The sequence below is a fragment of the Notamacropus eugenii genome, chromosome 4 (genome assembly GCF_028372415.1).
Source record: "Notamacropus eugenii isolate mMacEug1 chromosome 4, mMacEug1.pri_v2, whole genome shotgun sequence".
NCBI lineage: Eukaryota > Metazoa > Chordata > Mammalia > Diprotodontia > Macropodidae > Notamacropus > Notamacropus eugenii.
In genome coordinates this window covers 180531924-180551391 of record NC_092875.1, presented here as the reverse complement: position 1 = coordinate 180551391, position 19468 = coordinate 180531924, and positions in this window count along the sequence as shown.

Here is a 19468-nt window from a genome sequence, read left to right as displayed (position 1 = left end):
TGCAAAATGCCTCTTAAGATTTTAGATACTTAAAAGAGAAAAAAAAAAGAAATAACACACAAGCACACTAATAGAAATGGTCTGTCTTAAATGGAGCCAACTTTTTAAAAAGCCTAATTTTCTTACCATTCTCAATGTTTAAAAGGCATCAATGGAGAAAAATTATTTCAGGGTTGTTTGCACAGCTGGAAATGATATTTAAATTCAAATGGTTAATGTAAACCTTATTAAAAAATCCCTTAAACTATTTCGGTTTTGTTGAAAGGTGAGAAAAATCAAATGATTATTTAATACATACAATACATTGTGGTTTAATGAAAAGAGTGCCCAGTTTAGAAGTAAGGAATTGTAGATTTTAACCCCATCTTTGAGACTTACTGGATTGTATTCTATGCCTCATTTCCTCCAGCTGTAACATTAAGTGGAGAATAGCTATGTCTTCTATTAACTCAATATTCTATAGCTCATTCTCAATGAAAACTGAGAACAATAGACTACAAGAAGGAATCAGAGTTTTGGAATTGGAAAGGACATTAGTGGTCGATTAGTCCAAACCTCTGGTAAACAAGTATCCCCATCCGCAACATCTTGCCTCCTCTTGAAGACCTCTAGTGAGACAAAACCCCAATGCTATTTTTGGATGGCTCTGGTTGTGGGGACCTTCTCCTCTCTTCCTTTACTTATCCTAAATTTGCCTCTACACCTTGGTCTCTCTGCTCCAAGTTCTATTTTGAAGTCAAACAGAATAAATGGAATCTTTCTTCCATATGACAACAGTTCAAATATATAAAGATGATTTATTTTCTTCCCTCTCTCCCAATCCATCCTTACTTCTTCAACCCAAATAATTCTAGTTGCATCAAACAGTCTTCACGTGACATGAACTTGATATACCTTACCCTCTTGGTTTCCTTCAACTGTGATACCACCTATTAATCAATATCCTTACTAAAGTATAACATTCATAATTGAACACAAAACTTTATTTTCAGTCAGATCATGGGAAATTACATAGGGACTAAGTCATCCTAAATCCTTGACAATGTCTTTGGTAAGACCACCTAAGATTTCATTTTTTTCTTGCCTTTTTTATTGTAGCAAATGTATTCTCCTCTTTCCTTTAAAATTAAAGTAGCCCAAAATTTTAGGTGGAGCTAAGATGGCAGAGTATAGACAAAGACTTGTCCGAGCTCTCCCCAAAATTCCCTCCAAACAACTTTCAATAACATCTCAAAATGAGTTCTGAAGTAGCAGATCCCACAAAAGGAGAAGATGAAATAATTTTCCAGCCCAAGATAACTTAGAAAGTCAACAGGAAAAGTTTGTCTCACTGGACTGAGAGTGGAGTTGAAGTGAGTGAAGTCCAGACTCCAGCAAGCCAGCAGCAGGCCTTGGGGGGCAATTTAATTGGCCACAGAAGCTTCAGGAGCTCTCAGCTTGCAGAGAATAAAATGGTAGAACAACTGGTCAGAAAGAGATTATTGGGGAACCTTTGCTGATACTGGGTGGAGCACTCTGTTCCATTGCCCAAATATAGTTCCAGGTCACAGTTCCTGGGAAAGAAGGAGCACTAAGACATTAGAGCTTGTGGTTCTAGTAGGGCCTGATCATTATTACAAGACAAATAATCATGCTTATGGTCACTTATATAGACCAGAGCCCAGGCCAGGAGAATAGTGAGAATGACTCTCCTTAGATCATACCAACTTGGAAGGACTAAAAACGTATAGACTCCCCTCCCCCCCCAAAAAAACTAGCTCTGAAATGATGTTCTTGAGTCATTTCAGTCATGACTGATTCTCCATGATTGAATTTGGCATTTTATCAGAAAAAATACTGGAATAGTTTGCAGTTTCTTTTTCTAGCTCATTTCACAGATGAGGAAATGATGAAGCCAGGGTTAAATGACTTGCTGATCATCACACAGTAGGTACATGTCAAAGCTGGATTTGAACTGAAGCCGTCCTGACTTCAGGACTGGTGGTCTATCTGCCATGCCACAAAAAAGCCCATTCAGAATACAGTAGCACAAAAACCCCTACAGTTTGGGATAGTGTCCCTTTCACCTTCAGAGCAGAGACCAAATTAGATTAAAGTTAAAAGTTAAGAAATGGACTGGAAAATGAGAAAAAAAACACCAATAACACAAGAACTTGGCCATGGAAAGTTAGTATAAGAACCAGGAAGATCAAAACATAAAATCAGAAGACAACAAAGTCAAAGCTATTATATCCAAAAACTCAAAAGAAAATGTGAATTTGTCTCAAATCCAAACAAAAATTCCTGGAAGAATTCAAAAAGGATTTTTAAAAAATCAAATAAAAGAAATAGAGGAAAAACTGGGAAAAGAAGTCATGAGAAAAGAGTCAATACATTGGTAAAATAATTATTTAAATATTAGAATTTGACAAGTGAAAACTAATGACTCCAGAAGACGTTAAGAAACAATACAACAAAATCAACAGACTGAAACAATGAAAGAAAATGGGAAATATCTCATTAGAGAGATAACTGGTCTAGAAAATAGCTTGAAAGGAGATAATTTAATAATTATATTACCTGAAAGTCATGATAAAAAATGAACAAGGCATCATCTTTCAAGAAATTGTTAAGGAAAATTATTCTGATATCCTAGAAGCAGAGGGTAAAATAAAAATGAAAAGAATACAACTCTTGTAAGAGATCCCAAAATAAAAACTCCCAGGAATATTACAGCCAAATATTAGAACTACCAGGCCAAGAAGAAAATATTGTAAACTGTCAGAAAGAAACAATTCAAATGTCATGAAGTCATAGTCAGAATGACACAAAATTCACTGGCTTCTGCATAAAGGATCAGATGGCTTGGAATATGGTAGTTTGGAAGGCAAAGGAGCTAGGATTTCAATCAAGAATCACCTTCTCAGCAAAAAATGAGTATAATCTGCTAGGGGAAAAAATGGTTGTGTAATGAAATAAAGTACCTTTAAGCATTGCTGATGAAAAGATCAGAGTTAAATAGAAAACTTAACTTTCAAATATAAAACTCAAGAGAAATATAAAAAAGTAAACAGGGAAGGAAAATCATAAGGGATTTAATAAGAATAATTTGTTTACATTCCTACATGGGAAGGTGATACTTGTAACTTATAAGAACTTTCTCATTATTAGGACAGGTAGAAGGAATATGTGTGTGTATGTATGTGTTTGTGTGTGTGTGTGTGTGTGTGTGTGTGTGTGTGTGTACACAGAGGACATAGGTATGAATTCAATATGATCAGTGATACATTTTTAAAAAATCACAGTGTGATAAGGAGGGATACACTGGGAGAGTGAAAAAGGGAGAGGTAGAATGGGATAAATTATCTCATTCCTTCATTTTTTCCTTCATTCCAAAAAGGATCCATGATATCACAAGCTGATATTTTCACTCACACATGAATTGGATTTAAATGAAGCAGAGATGCATAAAGTCATCATCCTCACTAGCTCCTCTAGTGCCATTAAACTCCAGTGGGGAAAAAAAAAGTCATGGATGACCTTGGCATATTTAGTGTCTGATCAAACTCTAAGTGCTCCACAGCGTCTACTTCATTTACCTTCTTGGCCTTCGGAACAAGTTACTCTCATCTGCCCATTCTTCACTTGTGGCAGATGTCCCCCTAACTCATTACCAGGTTTGAGGCCTATTGGTTACCCTTAGTCTGGTGTAGTCTGTCTACTGAGATAATTTTGCTGGATGTGGCTGCTCTGAATTCTATAGTTTCTTGGAGTCACAGGTGAGAGTTGAGTGAATTAGGAGGACACCAAAGGTGAATAGCCCTGAAAAGGGATTGGAAGAGGTGTTGGTCCTCCCTAAATACCCCATACACCTTGTTATCTTACATCAAAACAGTGTGAAAGAGATTTTACAGAGGAGGGGAAAACAGGTGGAGTGGCATACAATGCCTGAAGCTTACTCTTAGTGGAATTGGCTCAAAGATGGAATAGCATACATGCTCAGTTGGGTAGAGAAATATATCTTATTCTATAGAGAATTAGTGTAGGAAAGAGATGAGATGGTGTAGGACTGACAAAAGGGAGGGTAGATTGGGGGAGGTGTTAATCATAAGCAAAACTATTTTTTCATTGTTCAAATACTTAATTTTGCCAATTACATATAAAAACATTTTTATCATTCTTTAATTTTAATTTTGAGTTCCAAATTCTCACTTTTCTCCTTCCCGTTAAATCTTGCTGAAATGGAAAGCAATCTGATACATGTTATACTTGGGCAGTCATGGTCATGTTAAGTTTAATTTGCCTATCTCACATTTAGTTTGAGATATCCAATAGAAAGTTGGAGATACAAGACTGGATGTCAGGAGATAGAGTAGGAATGGATAAGATCTGAGATTATTCATCAATGACAATTTTGATAAATTAAATCTTTAGTATTCAATAAATTGATATCCAACAAGTAGTAATCCCTTTTCTATACCTTTTAATGACATTCCTGGTACAAATGGTGCACGTGACAAACATCACTCTTAAAGCTGGAACATGAATTCGTTCATTACTCTAACAAGCATAAATTTGAAATATTTAAAACTCTCTCATCTGCTATGGATATCAGTATTTTGCTTTTGTCAGGTCTTCTCATAAATGCTGATTTCATTCATTTGATAAACATCTATATTAAGCTTGACTGAGCATATTATACACAGCGTTTTTTTATTAGGAATAATTTAAAAAATGAAAACCTGTTTCAGTTTTCCAAATAGCAAGCAGTCAGGTAATAATAGCTGTTATCAGTGACATAGTTGATTCTAACTTAAACCCTTGGTCAAGGTGGGCAATTTTAGCTACATGTTCTTGAGCATATCTGAATTTTTTTTAAAAAATAAAGTTTTCAAGATAATTTGCAGTTTAAATTGTCATTTGAGAGCTTTCTTTTACTACTCTTAAAATATCTTTTCTAATTTGTATACTAACATTTTCTCAAAATTATGTGCTCTCAAATTGGTGGCACTGACTGCCCCTCTTCAGTCAAAATTTTTATTGTCCTTCACTTTCCAGCTAAATGTAATCTCTTCCATGAAGCCTTCTGTGAATCCACATGACTAACTAATCTTTCCCTTTCTCAAATTCTTATGGCAATTTTCTTATATGCCACAACTCATAGAACCACAGAGTTTCTTCTAACTCTCATTTGAGCAGGAAATGCTTCTGTGATTATTTGGCAAGCAACGTTTCTGTCTCTTGTAGAACAACTACAGTGATGTGGAACTCATTACCTCATTAGTTCCTCGATTCTACTATTAAATAGACACAATCATTAAGAATTTTCCCTTCCAATCAAATCAGAATACGATTCCCTTAAAAACATTCCACTCATTGATCAAGAAGAATAAATCCAATCCTCATCTGTCTGAGAACCTTTGAGATATCATTCCGTGCTGATCTCCCCTATCTGCCCAATTATTTTCTTCTTATCTAAGCAAAACAACCCCAATTCTTCCAACCAACATGCCTTTGTCAGGTCTTCCAATCTTACTGTCATCATGAACACTTACTATGTGCCAGCTAGTCATTGCCATTCCTAAAATGAGGTACACACAACTGAATCAGACATTCAGATCAGGTCAGATCAGGACATAGCATGCTGAAACTGTGATTGTCCGTATATATTGGGTACTATGTAACTAACTATTCATTATAAATTCTGTGATATTTTTCCCCCAAATGAATGGCAGGTTATTGAATACAGGACTGGAGTTGGAGAAAAGAAGATACAGATTTGCATCCTGCCTTAAATATTTGTTGTGGAGTCTGGACAAGTCATTTAACTTCTGTAAGCCTCAGTTTCCTCACCTGTAAAATAAGAGAGTGGACTAGTTGGCTTCTAAGGTCCACTCCAGCCTTAAATATTTAATCCTAAAACTCATACTGATTTTTTTGTGCCAGTAAATGTCCTAGAGCTTTTCCAGATGAACAAGTCTAGTAGAGACCTCTCATTCTGTACTTGAATAGTTGATTTTTTTTTAAACCTAAGCAGAATTTTCCCTTTAATTTCAGAGTTTCATTCAATTAGACTCAAAGTTCTAGGGTATGGAAATCTTTTAGAAGTCATTTTTACTCTTCAAAAAAATACAGCAATTCTGCCTCATGACTTTGTGTTATCTGACAATGGATAAACATGTCATCTATATTTTACCTAAAACAGAAGGGAGTCAAGGTCATCTCAATGCAGCAATCCTCTCTCTCTCTCTTTTTTTTTAATTCTTTAATGATATCCAAATCTGCCTAAATTTACTAACTTTCTGGTCACCTTCCTTCAGCTCATCAACTAGGACATTGTAAGAGTTTGTGCTAAATGTCTTATTGAAAACTAGGCATACAATTTATTTAGAATTCCCCTCACTGATTAATATAGGAAATCAGTCAAAAAGTAAATGAGGTTGTTCTGGAATAACCTAATATTTGATGAACTTGTTTCAGTTGGTAAGGATTTTTGCTTCCCTTTCTATATGACCACAAACCATCCCTTTAATAATGTGATATTTAATATTGTCAAAAATTGACATAGAAATATCAGTGACTACTTCTAAATCTCTCATAAAGGATAAAGGCCTTACCTTGACAATTCTGGATGTACCTATTAAAAATGTTTCTTTCATATTCACTTCATTGGGTAATTATAGGTAAGATAATGTCAGCAGTTGGTTTCCCTGTACATAGTTTTCATTCAACGTTTAATTTGCAAAGTAAAATGGAAAGATGTATTTGAGGCATAGATAGTGGTCATGGGTTTAAATTTTACCTGTAATGATTATTGCCACTGTGGCCTTTGGCCAGTCATTCTATACCACAGGGATTAAATTAATTCATCTATCAAAAACGAGGGTTGGTTTAGCCAGATTTTGTAGTGCTTGAAAACGTAGATAAATAATTGTGTGATCTCAGATTATTGGTCAATTAAGTCTTTTCTCCTTAACATTAGTTCCTTGCCTCTTCCTTTTCCTTTTTCTTCCTGGTATGTCCAGTTTACAAAGTCTCTATACGATTTAGGGGTAAATGTTTTGTTTGTATAGCTCACTCCTCCATCACAAGTTTCTTTTGGTTTCCAGGAAATGTCCAACTCTTCCATTGTCTATGGCACAGCTGAAGAAAGTTACTTCTGATGCCTGAGAGATATTTTTGTTTTGCTTGCTCACAGGTTGACTGTTAAATTTGTACTATATATTTGTCAGGGATGCTCTAAATGGTACTAAAGCTGACAGAATACAAGCAGGAGCTGACAGCTTTACTCCAGTTATAGCTGATTAAAGGCTATACGGGCCTCAGGGCCCTGTTTCTAAAAGAGGACCACTAAAATTCCACCAAAGCTCTTCCAGCCTGCATATTTTACATTGGATAAAGTGGAAAAGTCTTTATTTTGCATCAGTATTTGGGCTGAGAGAGAATAAAAACCAATTGAGATATGTTTTCAATGGAAAAGAAAAGGTAGTTTCACATGCAAAGGGAAATAAATTCTTGTACTATATGTATAAGCACATATACAAATTAGATCACTGAACCATAGACACAAGGCTGGGAGGGATATTAGAGGTTTTTGTACATTGCACTTTGGAGTCCAATGCAGATGATATAGACTAATATTTAGAGAGTGCTTTAAATTTTTCAAAGCATTTCATATATATGTATATATATCTGATGTGGGTATGGGTGTGTGTGTGTGTGTGTGTGTGTGTGTGTGTTTTAAATTAAGCTTCACAACAACCCTTTAACCATTTTACAAAGAAAGGAAGCAGTTGAGTGGTTGATGATGGTAGCTGATAATTATGGAACACTTAAAGTCTTCGAGGTGTTTTACATATATTACCTTATTTGATCTTCATAACAACCCTATGAAGTGGATGAACATCTTACCCTGTAAGATATGTAGTCAGATATTAACATCTCTATTTTTATGGTAAAAATATACATTATACATTTTACATCTTTATACATTTATCCTATCCTGTATCACATCGTCAAAATACTGTTCCAAAAACGTCTCATTGTCCACTCCCCTTTAATAGGTCCTCATTTCTAACATAAAATTTAAAAAAATCTATATTTAGCATTTAAAACTGTTTGCAATTTGGCTCCTGCCTACCTTTCTCAATTTATCTCCTGTTATCCCCCCTTTTTCATTCTGTGTTCTTGCTCATCTAGCCTATTTGTCTTTCTCAGTTCAAAATTCCCTTTCTTGATATCCTTGCATAAGTTACTTCCCCTATCATGAATGTATTGTTTCCTCATCTTACCTCTTGGCATCCTGAGCTTTCTTCAAAGCTCAGGTCAAATGCACCTCCTCCAGGAAAACTTTCCTAATCCTCCCAGTTAATAGTACTCTTTACCTCTTCAAATTAGTTGGTACTTTCTTATCTGATTGAATGCTATCTTTCTCAGGAGAATTTAAAGACTTTGAGGGCAAGGGCCTTATTTTCCTTGAGGTCTACATCAATATTTTCCACCAGTAGGTGCTTGATAAATACTTATTGGATTAAATATAGACATAGGCATAGAAACATTAAGTAACACTGGACAAAACATAGGATTTCCAGAACTTAGCCTAGGTAATAAAAGAACTGACATGTTGAAAAAAATAATTTCATATACCTAGCTCTTATTTGGGCTCCAGAGTCCAATTCTACATGAGGTATAACTATTTGGATGGTCCATCGTTCCTGCAAATTTAATATGGCACCTGGTTTTTGGATTTTTGTACCTTTTCTAATGGTGTTGTTTTATAAAAGAATTTACACTACAACTATTTCTGTAAGCACTGGCCACTTAGCAGTTATTTAATAAATGTTTTTTAGTTGACTAATATAGTATATTTTCCTTCAGGACACTAAGTTCCATGGGCATAGGCTATGCATTACCTAAACTTTCAATCTTCCCCAGTGGCTAGATAATTGTTCTGTAAAACGTTAATACATATTTCATCCTATTTTTGTCTGCATGTAGACAGATAACTGGTTTGACATTGATTTAAAAAGTTATTGAGGTCTTCTCATTTTCCTTTCTCTCATTCCCAGATACAGCCCATATTCACTGAACCATACTTTGTAATAAAGCAAACAGTCAGGCAAAACCCAGTGACACTGCCCACCTCTGATAGGATATGCAGCATCCTGTACCCATAGATTTTTACTTCTCTGAAGAAAAGAAGTAAATCAATTTCTTCATCTATTATTTGAGATTGCAGTTAGTTGTTACAATTAATAAATGACCATTCATTTTATTGTGCTGTTCATTTATATTACTACAGTCTTTGAATATGTAATTTTCTTCTTCTACTTATTAAATTCTGTATCATTTCATATATATTTCCCAATATTTCTTGGATTGTTTCATACTAATTGTTTCTTATAACTTACTAACCCTGCAGCTCTCCAGACCAAAGCTGCCACTCTATCCCCCCAGCCACCACTCACTTATGAGTGTTGTCTTCCTTATTAGACCTTAAGCTCTCTGAGGGTGGTAAGGAACTGTTTTTACTTTTGTATTTTTATCCTGAGCACACACACAATGCTTCGTGCTTAATAAGTGCGGAATAAATGACTGTGATTTATTTATTTATTCACTAATCTATTCACCTATCCATTTATTCATTCATAATATTAATTTATGTTCATAGACCCTAATTATATTTAGCCACTAATTAATGTATACTTGATTTCTAGATTTTCACTACAACATAAAAATGTAACTATTGATATTTGGATACATATGGCATTCTTTTTGTCTTTGACATTTGTCCTTGGAAATACACACACATAGATGTGCATATATATATATATACACATATAAATGTATGCATGCATATATGTGTGTATATACATGTATATATTTATGTGTATGTATATATGTCTATAGACATATATATATGTCTATAGACATATATATATACACACACACATATACACACATATGTCCATATAGTTAACTAGGTGATGGTGGCTTTAAATAAAGTACTGAACTTTTAGTCAGGAAGATGTTCAAATCTGGCCTCAAAAATTTACTAGTTATATGTTCCTACAGCAAATAACTTAACCTCCATTTGCCTTAGCTTTCTCATTTATAAAAATTAGAAGAATAAAATGAAATAATATTTGCAAAGCTCATTGCAAAACTTGAAGTGAAAAAAAATGCCTATTATCTTCATCATTGTCATCATCATCATTATCATCATTATAGGCCCAGGAGCAAGAGCTTTAAGTCAAAGGATACGAAAAGTTTAATGACTTCCTCTCTGTTCTATAATGGTTGAAATAATTTAGAGCTGAAATACAATGCATTATTGGGCCTCTTTTCCCTTATAATCTCTGATACTATTTCCATTTTTTGCCAGCTTTGCCAATTAGTTGGGAAAGAGGTGAAATCTCCTAATTCTTTTAATTTACATTTATCTATAGTGGTTTGGAACAATATTTAAAATGTTTATGAAAATTTACAATTCTTCTTTTGAAAGTTGTGCATGTCCTTTGAACATGGGAATGATGCTTGAAAATCAAACTTTTATCAGAGATATTTAACTTAATTTTATCTCTACTTTCCCCTCACTGTAGCCGTGAAAAGTGTCTTGTATTTTTTTCCCTACATTTTGAACTTGGACTTGATATTTATTATGCATCCATTTGGAATTTACTATAATATATAGTATGAGTTGCTTTTTAAAACTCATTTTCTATCAAATTACCTTCCAGTTTACTCAGAAGGTAATGCTAGAGCATCAGACAATTTATGTTTAGTTTTTAAGTAGTGCGTTATTGTTTTTTTTTATTCTTACTATTATAGTTTTTTCCTACTATTTGGTAACTAGTACATATTATTACCGGTACCAAACCATTTTTTATGATTACTGGTATATAATAGAGTTTGAAGTTTACAAAATGCAGTCTTCCTTCACTCTTATTTTCATTTCATGTTCCATTGAGACTATAGAGCATTTATTATTCCAAAGGCATTTTTATAGTATATTGTAAAATTATGTAGGGTCAATTCTTGCTAGTTGTATTGCTTTAATATTAAGTATATTATATTTATTTAGACCGTAAAATTATTTTATTATATTGATACTATCCGATTATGAGTAATGGGGATTGTATCCATCATCAATTTTTGTAGAGTTTTGTGATTTTATTCGTACGTGTCAAATATGCCTTGCTACATTGTCTCCCACATATTTTGTAGCTATTATGAATATTATCTGGTTATCATTTCCTTCTTTTCATAGCTATGCAGAAATATAGATGATTTTTCAGAATTATTTGAAATAATGCTACTTTACTAAAGCAATTATTATTCTTGCTTAATTTATTTGATGACTCTTTGAGCTTCTCTAAGTCATAATAGAGGAGTGGGGAACTTGCAACCTCAAGATCACATGAGGCCTTTTAGGTCCTTGGGTGAAGCCTTTTTACTAAGTTCAAGTTTTACAGAACAGAGCCTTTCATTAAGGGGATTGGTTCTGTGAAGTTTGGATCAAAGTGCCACACTTGAGGACCTAGAGGGACACATGTGGCCTTGAGACCCACCCCGTCATAGTATTTTCTGCACATAGGATTATTTTGCAGTCTCTGCTAATATTTATGCCTTATATGTCTTTTTCTTTTCCTGTTGCTCTTGCTAGTATTTCTAGAATGATACTGAAATTATAATGGGGGCAGAGCTTATCTTTGTGTTATCACTACATTATTAGAAAGACTTCTAGTTCTTCAGCATTGCAAGCAATGAAAATTTTGATTTTTACACATTTTTATCATATTAAAATAGTACTATTTAATATTTGCCTTTTAGTTGTTTTTTTTTCTAAGCATAAAGAAATGTTTTATTTTGTCAAAGGATTTCTTATTGTGATATCCTAATGTTCTGGGGATTTTTTTTCTTGCTTTTAAAATTACTAACCATGCTAACTGTTTTCCCAACAATGAACTGTCCTTAAATATGTGGTTTGTCACAAACTTCATGACAATGAATAGACACAGATATATAGTTTTAGTTTTTTATAGTATTTTATAAAGCCCATCCACTCCAGCCTGCTTCTTGATTGGTGATTCCTTAGTCAAGGCTGCCATTTCATGAGTGCTTTCAATCATGTGAACTTTATTCACAGTTCAACTCACTTTTTTATTCTCTCAATAGATCCACTTCCTAATTCAAAAGCAGCCACCTTCCCACTCCTCTTCTGCTATCCAATTACTTTAATATTTTTTTTCCTCTCTTTGAATGGAAGCACTTATGTGGTGAAATGGATAGAGTGCTGGACCTGGAGTCAGAAAAGGACTGAGTTCAAATTTAACCTCAGACATCTACTGCCTGCATGACTGTGGACATGTTATTTAACATGGCAAGCCATTCTAGTATCTTTGCCAAGAAAACCGCATGGACAGAATAGTATGATATGATCCACAGGATCAAAAATACTCAGACATGACTGAACAACCACTTTTGAATTAAGAGTTGCGACCCTCTTGATTTTTTTGTATTTCTGTACAAAATTTCTTTACACAGCACAATAACTGACATATAGTAAATGTTTCATAAATGTACTCTCTGATAGAAGAGAGAGCGGATTGGTCACAGGGGTAATTAGAATGCTTGGGTTTGGGGGGGGGAGGGGATAAAAGGGGAGAAAATTTGTAACCCAAAATTTTGTGAAAATAAATGTTAAAAGTTAAATAAAAAAAAATAAAGGCACTCTCTATCTACCTATTTACTTTTTTTGTCTATCCATCATCTTTTATCTCTAATTTACTTATTAATTTTATATCATTTTTCAATAGTAATAACAGTCTATATTTTTCTTTCTTAGCTTTATTCCTCTTTGGTTTAGTTATTAAGTCACAATTTTCTTAAAAATAAAAGTGTATGGTGAAGCACTTTCTCAAATATTAAGAATAATATAGAGGTGTAAATTTCTCTTTAAAGTTTCGATAAATTTATTAAATTAGAAGTCTCCTTAATTGGTAGTTTCTCATTTCTTTGTGATTTGATCTGTTTGTTTCTGGATCTCTCTTTTCTTGTAACTGACTATTTTTTATATATTTTGTAGACAGCCATTCATTTTCATTGAATTCCAGGTATTATTTTTCTAGCATATAATATGGTGAAAGAGAAAAGAAAATACGGATTTATATGGGGTGTACTACCTGCTAGTAATTGTTCTAAGGCTCTTTTTGTAATCAAATGTTAATTCTACAATAACTTTAGAAGGCAGCTGCCATTATTATCTCAATTTTACAGTTGAGGAAACTGAGGCAATTTGATGATAAATTACTTGCTCAGGGTTACATAACTAGTAAATATCTGAGGCTAAACTTGAACTCTGGTATTCCTCATTCTAGACCCAGTGTTCTATCCCCTGGGTTACCAACTACCTCACATGTGGATTGTAGGTCCTAATCAGTCTATTTTATTTCATCTCTGTTCATGTTTCTCTTTTATTTGGGCAATTTTTGATTCTTTTCCTATTGTGTTGGAGCAAGAAAATCTGAGTTCAAATTTTGTTTCTATCAGTTAATGACTATATGAATTTGAACGTATCATTTAATTTCTCTTGGCTTCAGTTTCCTCAGCTGCAACATGATGGAGTAGTAATAGGTGACCTCTAAAGTACCTTAGATTCTCTAGATTTATGATCTTATAAATTGAACCCCAAATTCCAGATATACACTAACCAAACACATAGTACTAAGCCCTCCTTATTCGTAGAAACTATGCTTATTTCACTTTTATTTCTTTGGTGGATTCTCCTAACTCTCCCATAGCATAGATTAGAGCTATTCTAAACCAGGGCTTCTCAAACTTTTTTCACACATGACCCTTTCAGTGCTTCTTCAACTGTAGATTACATCCCCATATGGGGTAATGACACAACTTTTGCCTACTTAAAAAGAAATTTGAATGTAAAGCACTGAATTTATATTTTCAAAAACAACTTTTCCAACATTGAATATAACTGCTATATTTCCCCATATTTCTACTTTAGTCATAACAACTCTTATAGATTGAAATTTCTACCAATGCATAAGACAAAGCATAGTCTCTTTTAGGACTTTCTCAGTATCCAGTTTATTATTATGGACAGATTGGAGAGTGCTGGTTTAGTAAGCCAAACATTTATTTGGACCTACCTTGTCATTCTATCACAGTCAGTGGTTACACTGGAGCAAAGGTACTTTGTAACTCCAGGCACAGGAAAACTGTCTAATAACGGTAGTTTGCTAAGCTTTCTCTCAGGTCAATTTTGTTTGGTGCAGATCATCTGTGAACATTTCTCTGACATGAACATAATTTCCAAGGGTACCTACAAGCAAGTGTGATTATTGCAAAATATTGTTGTTGTTTTTTTTCTGAAATCATTAGAGAATTTTTTTTTATTCTAGCCAGGAGATTTTGACCAAAGTGCACAATGACATTTCACTCTTCTAAATTCTGCTGTCACTTATTAGCACCCGGTGCCTGATTCTCAAAAATGCTGATAAAACATAATCTTTGGGAAAATTTGACTTCATATTAAACTTTTAAAAACTTTTTCTAAGGCTTTATAGCTTGAACTTGAAAACAGTGTCAATGATAGGAATTATGTCAAAGTAAAGTGTGTCATGATTCTCACTGAATATTATTTGAAACATACTTGTAATTGTTTTTCTCAGTTTAATTTTTCATCATAAAGCTAAGAAAATTAAAAAACATATTGAAATTACCCACTTTATATCAAATTGAGAATTAATATATCTAAATGAAATAGAGGGGGGCAAAGTCAAGGTCAATATTCATTTACAAAAACTTTAAATAATACCTCAAATCAAATTTTAGAGTTACAGAACCAACAAAAGGTCGGAGGGAGACATTTTCCCAGCCTAAGACAATTTGAAAAGTCTACAGGAGAGGATTGTAAAATCAGTGTGGGCACAGAGTCGTTCTGTAACAGGAGGACCGTTAGTAGACCTTAGATGCTATGAAAGTAGTAATGGAAGCTTTGGGAACTCAGCTCAGAGATGATAAAGGGGTCAGATAAGAGATTGTAGGTGACCCTTTGCTGGCACTAAGTGCAGTTGGGATTATTGGCAACTCTATTATCCATAAGCAGATCAGGGATAAAGTTTCTGGACAGAGAAGAGCACTTGTGATTGGTCACAAGGGAGAAGGGGCCCTGGTCATAGCTTCACCTGTAACTTCCGGAGAGTGGGGACCTGGTCACACTTCCAGGGTTAAAAAGAATACTAGTTCTTCCAGCTTCAGGGGAGCAGGAACCCTTCTTGTTTAAAGACCAAACCTCAGACTAAGAAAGAAGTCACCACACCTTTCCTATGATAACACCACTATGGAAGCACCAAAAAAACTTTCAGATCCCCAGAACTAGCTCTGAAAGCATCTATATGAAAAACCTGACTCTTGGGACAAAGCCTTGTCACCCTAAGTAAGCAGAGTCCAACTTTAACATAAAGTTCAAAGTCAAGAAATAGTCTGGGAAAATGAGCAAACAAGGAAAAAAATAACTTTACCAAAAATACCTGCTATCATGGCAGGGAAGAATGAGACATAAATTTAGGATTCTGGGAAGATGGTGGAATAGGTCAGAAAATTCCAAGCTCTTGAGATTTTTCCCCAAAAAAGAGTTAAAATAGGACCTTAGGGCCAATGAGATGTGGGTGGAGATAACTAAGAACAGAGATACAACAAAGGTCTTTCTGGGACAATTTGAGATATCTGAAGAAGAATTCTAGGCACAGATTTGGTACCTGAGAAGAATAAACACCTGCGGGCTAGGTTCCATTTAACAAAAAGAGGCGAACCCTGGGGTTAACTGGTTTGAGAGTTTGCCTCAACCCCAGCCACAGAAACTTTATCTACCCTTTCCCTGCTTGGTGAGGGAAAATCCTGACAATCTCTGCTGATAAGGAATGCCAGACTGAGCTGGGCAGCCAGCACACACCTGGTGAATGCAGAAACAGTGAGGCAGAAAGCCCCTGGCACTGGGCACTTACCAGAGGTTAGAGGTTTGGATTTGGTTCCAGGTAGGAGGGGAGAACTGAAGATCTGGAGAGAGAGGCACCATTTCCCATAGCCCAAGGCTAGAGTTGATCACAAAAATTAAGCTATCACCACAAAAAATGCACAAGCAAAGGAGAAAGAATCCAACTATAGAAAGCTATTGTGGGAATCATCTTCAGAGGAGGATATTGAAGCAAAGAAATGTCACAAAGAGTAATGTCAAATGGTCACCTGCTCAAAAAGAATTGCTAGAAGATTTTACAAAAGAGTTTAAAAACCAAATGACAGAGATGGAGGAAAAGCTAAAAAAGTATAAGAATAGTCCAATAAAAACAATAAGGTTATGAAAAGAAAGTCAACCAATTAGAGAAGGAAATCCAGAATCTTAAGGAAGAAAATGATGCCTTGAAAATTACAAATGAGCAAAGTGAAGCCACTGAAATTATAAGAGACCAAGGAATAATTAACCAAAACTTGAATAACGAAAAAATTGGAGCAAAAATGAAACATAAGAAAAACAACAGATTTGGGGAATAGATTAAGAAAAGAAAATTATAAAAATAAAAGACTAACTGAAAGTTATAATAAAAAAAAAAGAATCTCGATGCAAAAATAATGAAATAATTAAAGAAAATTGTCTTGAAGGGAGGAAAGTAGAAATAGAAAAAATCCACAGATCACCAATTAAAAGAGATCCTATGAGGAGAACTCATAGGATTATCATAGTCAAATTCAAAAACCCCCATTTCAAGGATTAAATATTAAATATTAAAAGCAACAAGATTAAAACAATTTAAATATAGTGGTGCCATAATTGGGCTCACACAAGACCTAGCAGCAGAGACATTAAAGGACTGTAGGTCTTAGAACATAATATATCGAAGACCAGAAGAACTGAGGTTTCAGCCAAAAATATCATACCCTGCAAAGTTTAATATTATCTTGAATGAAAAAAATGGATATTTGATTAATACTCAAACTTTTAAGAATTTATTTAAAAAATGCTGAACTTAGAAGACTTTATATACAAGAACAAAGAAAATATAAGGTATATAGCAAAGATTGATTATAAGAAATTCATAAGGACAGACTGTTTACTTTTCACTATATGTATGTATATATGTATAGTGTGTATTTATCTATATATATATATATTTATATATAGTATGTCTATGATTCTTATTAATAATTGCGTAGCTTATAAGTAAGATTGTGGAAAGCCTGAATAGATTATTAATTGAAAAAGAAAAACCATTTAGGAACAGCTAAAAAGAGTAATTATTTAATACAAATGAAGTGCAAGAGAAAGAATCAATACAGAAGAATTACATGGGGGAGGAGGGCTTGCAGTTCTGGAAATGAGTTTAAGAGAGAACAATGCATATAAAATTAGAAGAGTATAAAAGTCTTCTAAATTCAGAAGAAATAAAATGATAGGGTCATAGGGACAGGGAGAGGACATGGGAGGGAGGGGAGGAGAAGGGAATAGGCAAAAGCAGGGTATAGAAGGATGTTTATATTTATGGAAATGGGAGGATAGGGGAGGGATACTTGGAGGGATGTAGACAACTGATAGGAGGGCAAGGTAGTGAGTAGAAGCAAAGGAGAGAAGGCAGGAGGGATAGGAAACAAGAGATATGCATGAACATAAAAAGCAAATATAAGGTGTAGAATAGGTTTGGGAAAGTGTATGTCTATATATGTATGTATATATGTATATGTGTATGCATATATCTATACCTATAAAGAAATATATCTAAACTTTATTGTAGCATTCTGGGAAGATGAAGGAGAGAAAAAAGAACAAAGTAAAATAGTGCACAACAGAGAACAAGGAAGCAAAGAAAAGATGGGTAATTTTCAACTCAAGTATTATTTATTATACAAGCTTTCTTGAAATGAAAATTTAGTGTCATATCATTTGAATCATTTCTTATGTTCTGCTACACACGGGACATGCTTTTTCTCTTTTTAACTTAGTATTAAAGTTCCAATATTTAAGTTCATGATGTTTTTGTTTTTTTCTCTATTCTTTGTGTTCTGATGTTTGAGTCTAAAGTAAAATTAAAAAAAATGAAAACAAAGACATAAACTTAGAAGACAACAAATTGAAAAGAGCTAAAAGCAAAGCCTCAAACAAAAATGCTAATTGTATCCAAGTCCAGCAATAATTGATGGAAGAATTAAAGAAAGAGATAAGAGTAGAAGAGGAAAATTTGGAAAAAGAAATGAGAGTAATGTAAAAAAAAAATTACGAAAATAAAATTAACCACTTGGCAAAAAAGAAGTTCAAAAATACTGAAGAAAATAACGATTTAAAAGTAGAAGAAGACAAATGGTAAAGAAGGTTAAAAAAAATCACTGAAGAAAAGGATTCTTTGTAAAAAATACGATTGGCCTTATAGAAAAAGAGGTACAAAAGCTCGCTGAAAAAATAATTCCATAAAAATTAGAATCAAGCAAGTAGATGCTAATGATGCCATGAAACCACATGACATCATCTAGTGCATGAAACACTAAAACAAAGTCAGAAGAGTGGAAAATAGAAGAATATGTGAAGCGTCTTATTAGAATCAACTGACCTGGAAAACAGACCAAGGACAAGAATCACTGGGCTACTTGAATACTAGAAGCAGAGGGTAAAATAGAAATCGAAAGAATCCACTGATCACTTCCTAAAAGAGTCCCCAACTGAAAACTTTGAGGAATATTATGGTAAAATTCTAAAACTCCAAAGTCAAGGAGAAAACGTTGCAAGCAGCCAAGAAGTAACAATTCAAATATCATAGAGCCATAATTAGGATTATAAAAGATTTAGCAGCTTCCATGTGCTCAGCATCCCATAGGATAGACATTTCCTGTTGATCTTCCAGGTTACCTTTGGCTGGAAACCTCTTTCACTCTATTGTTCTGTGGCTTCTGCTGCTTTTTTACAGGCATTTTGTGGGCTGTGGGGGAAGCACTAGAGTATATGTGTCTTTTTACTCTGCCATCTTGGCTCTGCCCCCAATACATGCAACTCTTAACAGCTTTATCATTAACAGGATAATTAGAAGGAGTCTACATAGAAACAGGACATAGGTATATGTTCATTACGTTGAGATATTCTCAAAAAAATATAGGGGTGAGAAACAAGGATATATTAGGTGAAGGGGGATAGAAGAAGTGTTGTTTAGTTGTTTTCAATCATGTCTGATTCTATGGTCCCTTTTCATTTTTCTTGTCAAAGATATAGAAATAATTTGGCATTTCCTTCTTCAGTTCATTAAATAGATAAGAAAACTGAGGCAAACCGAGTTAAGTATCTTGCCCAGAATCACACAGCTAGTGTCTGAGTCCAAATTTGAACCTGGGACTTCTTGTCTCCAGGCTTGGGGATCTATCCACTGTATTGCGTAACAGTCCCTAAGGATGAAGTAGAATGGGGAAAATTTTATCACATAAAAGAGGTGTGGAA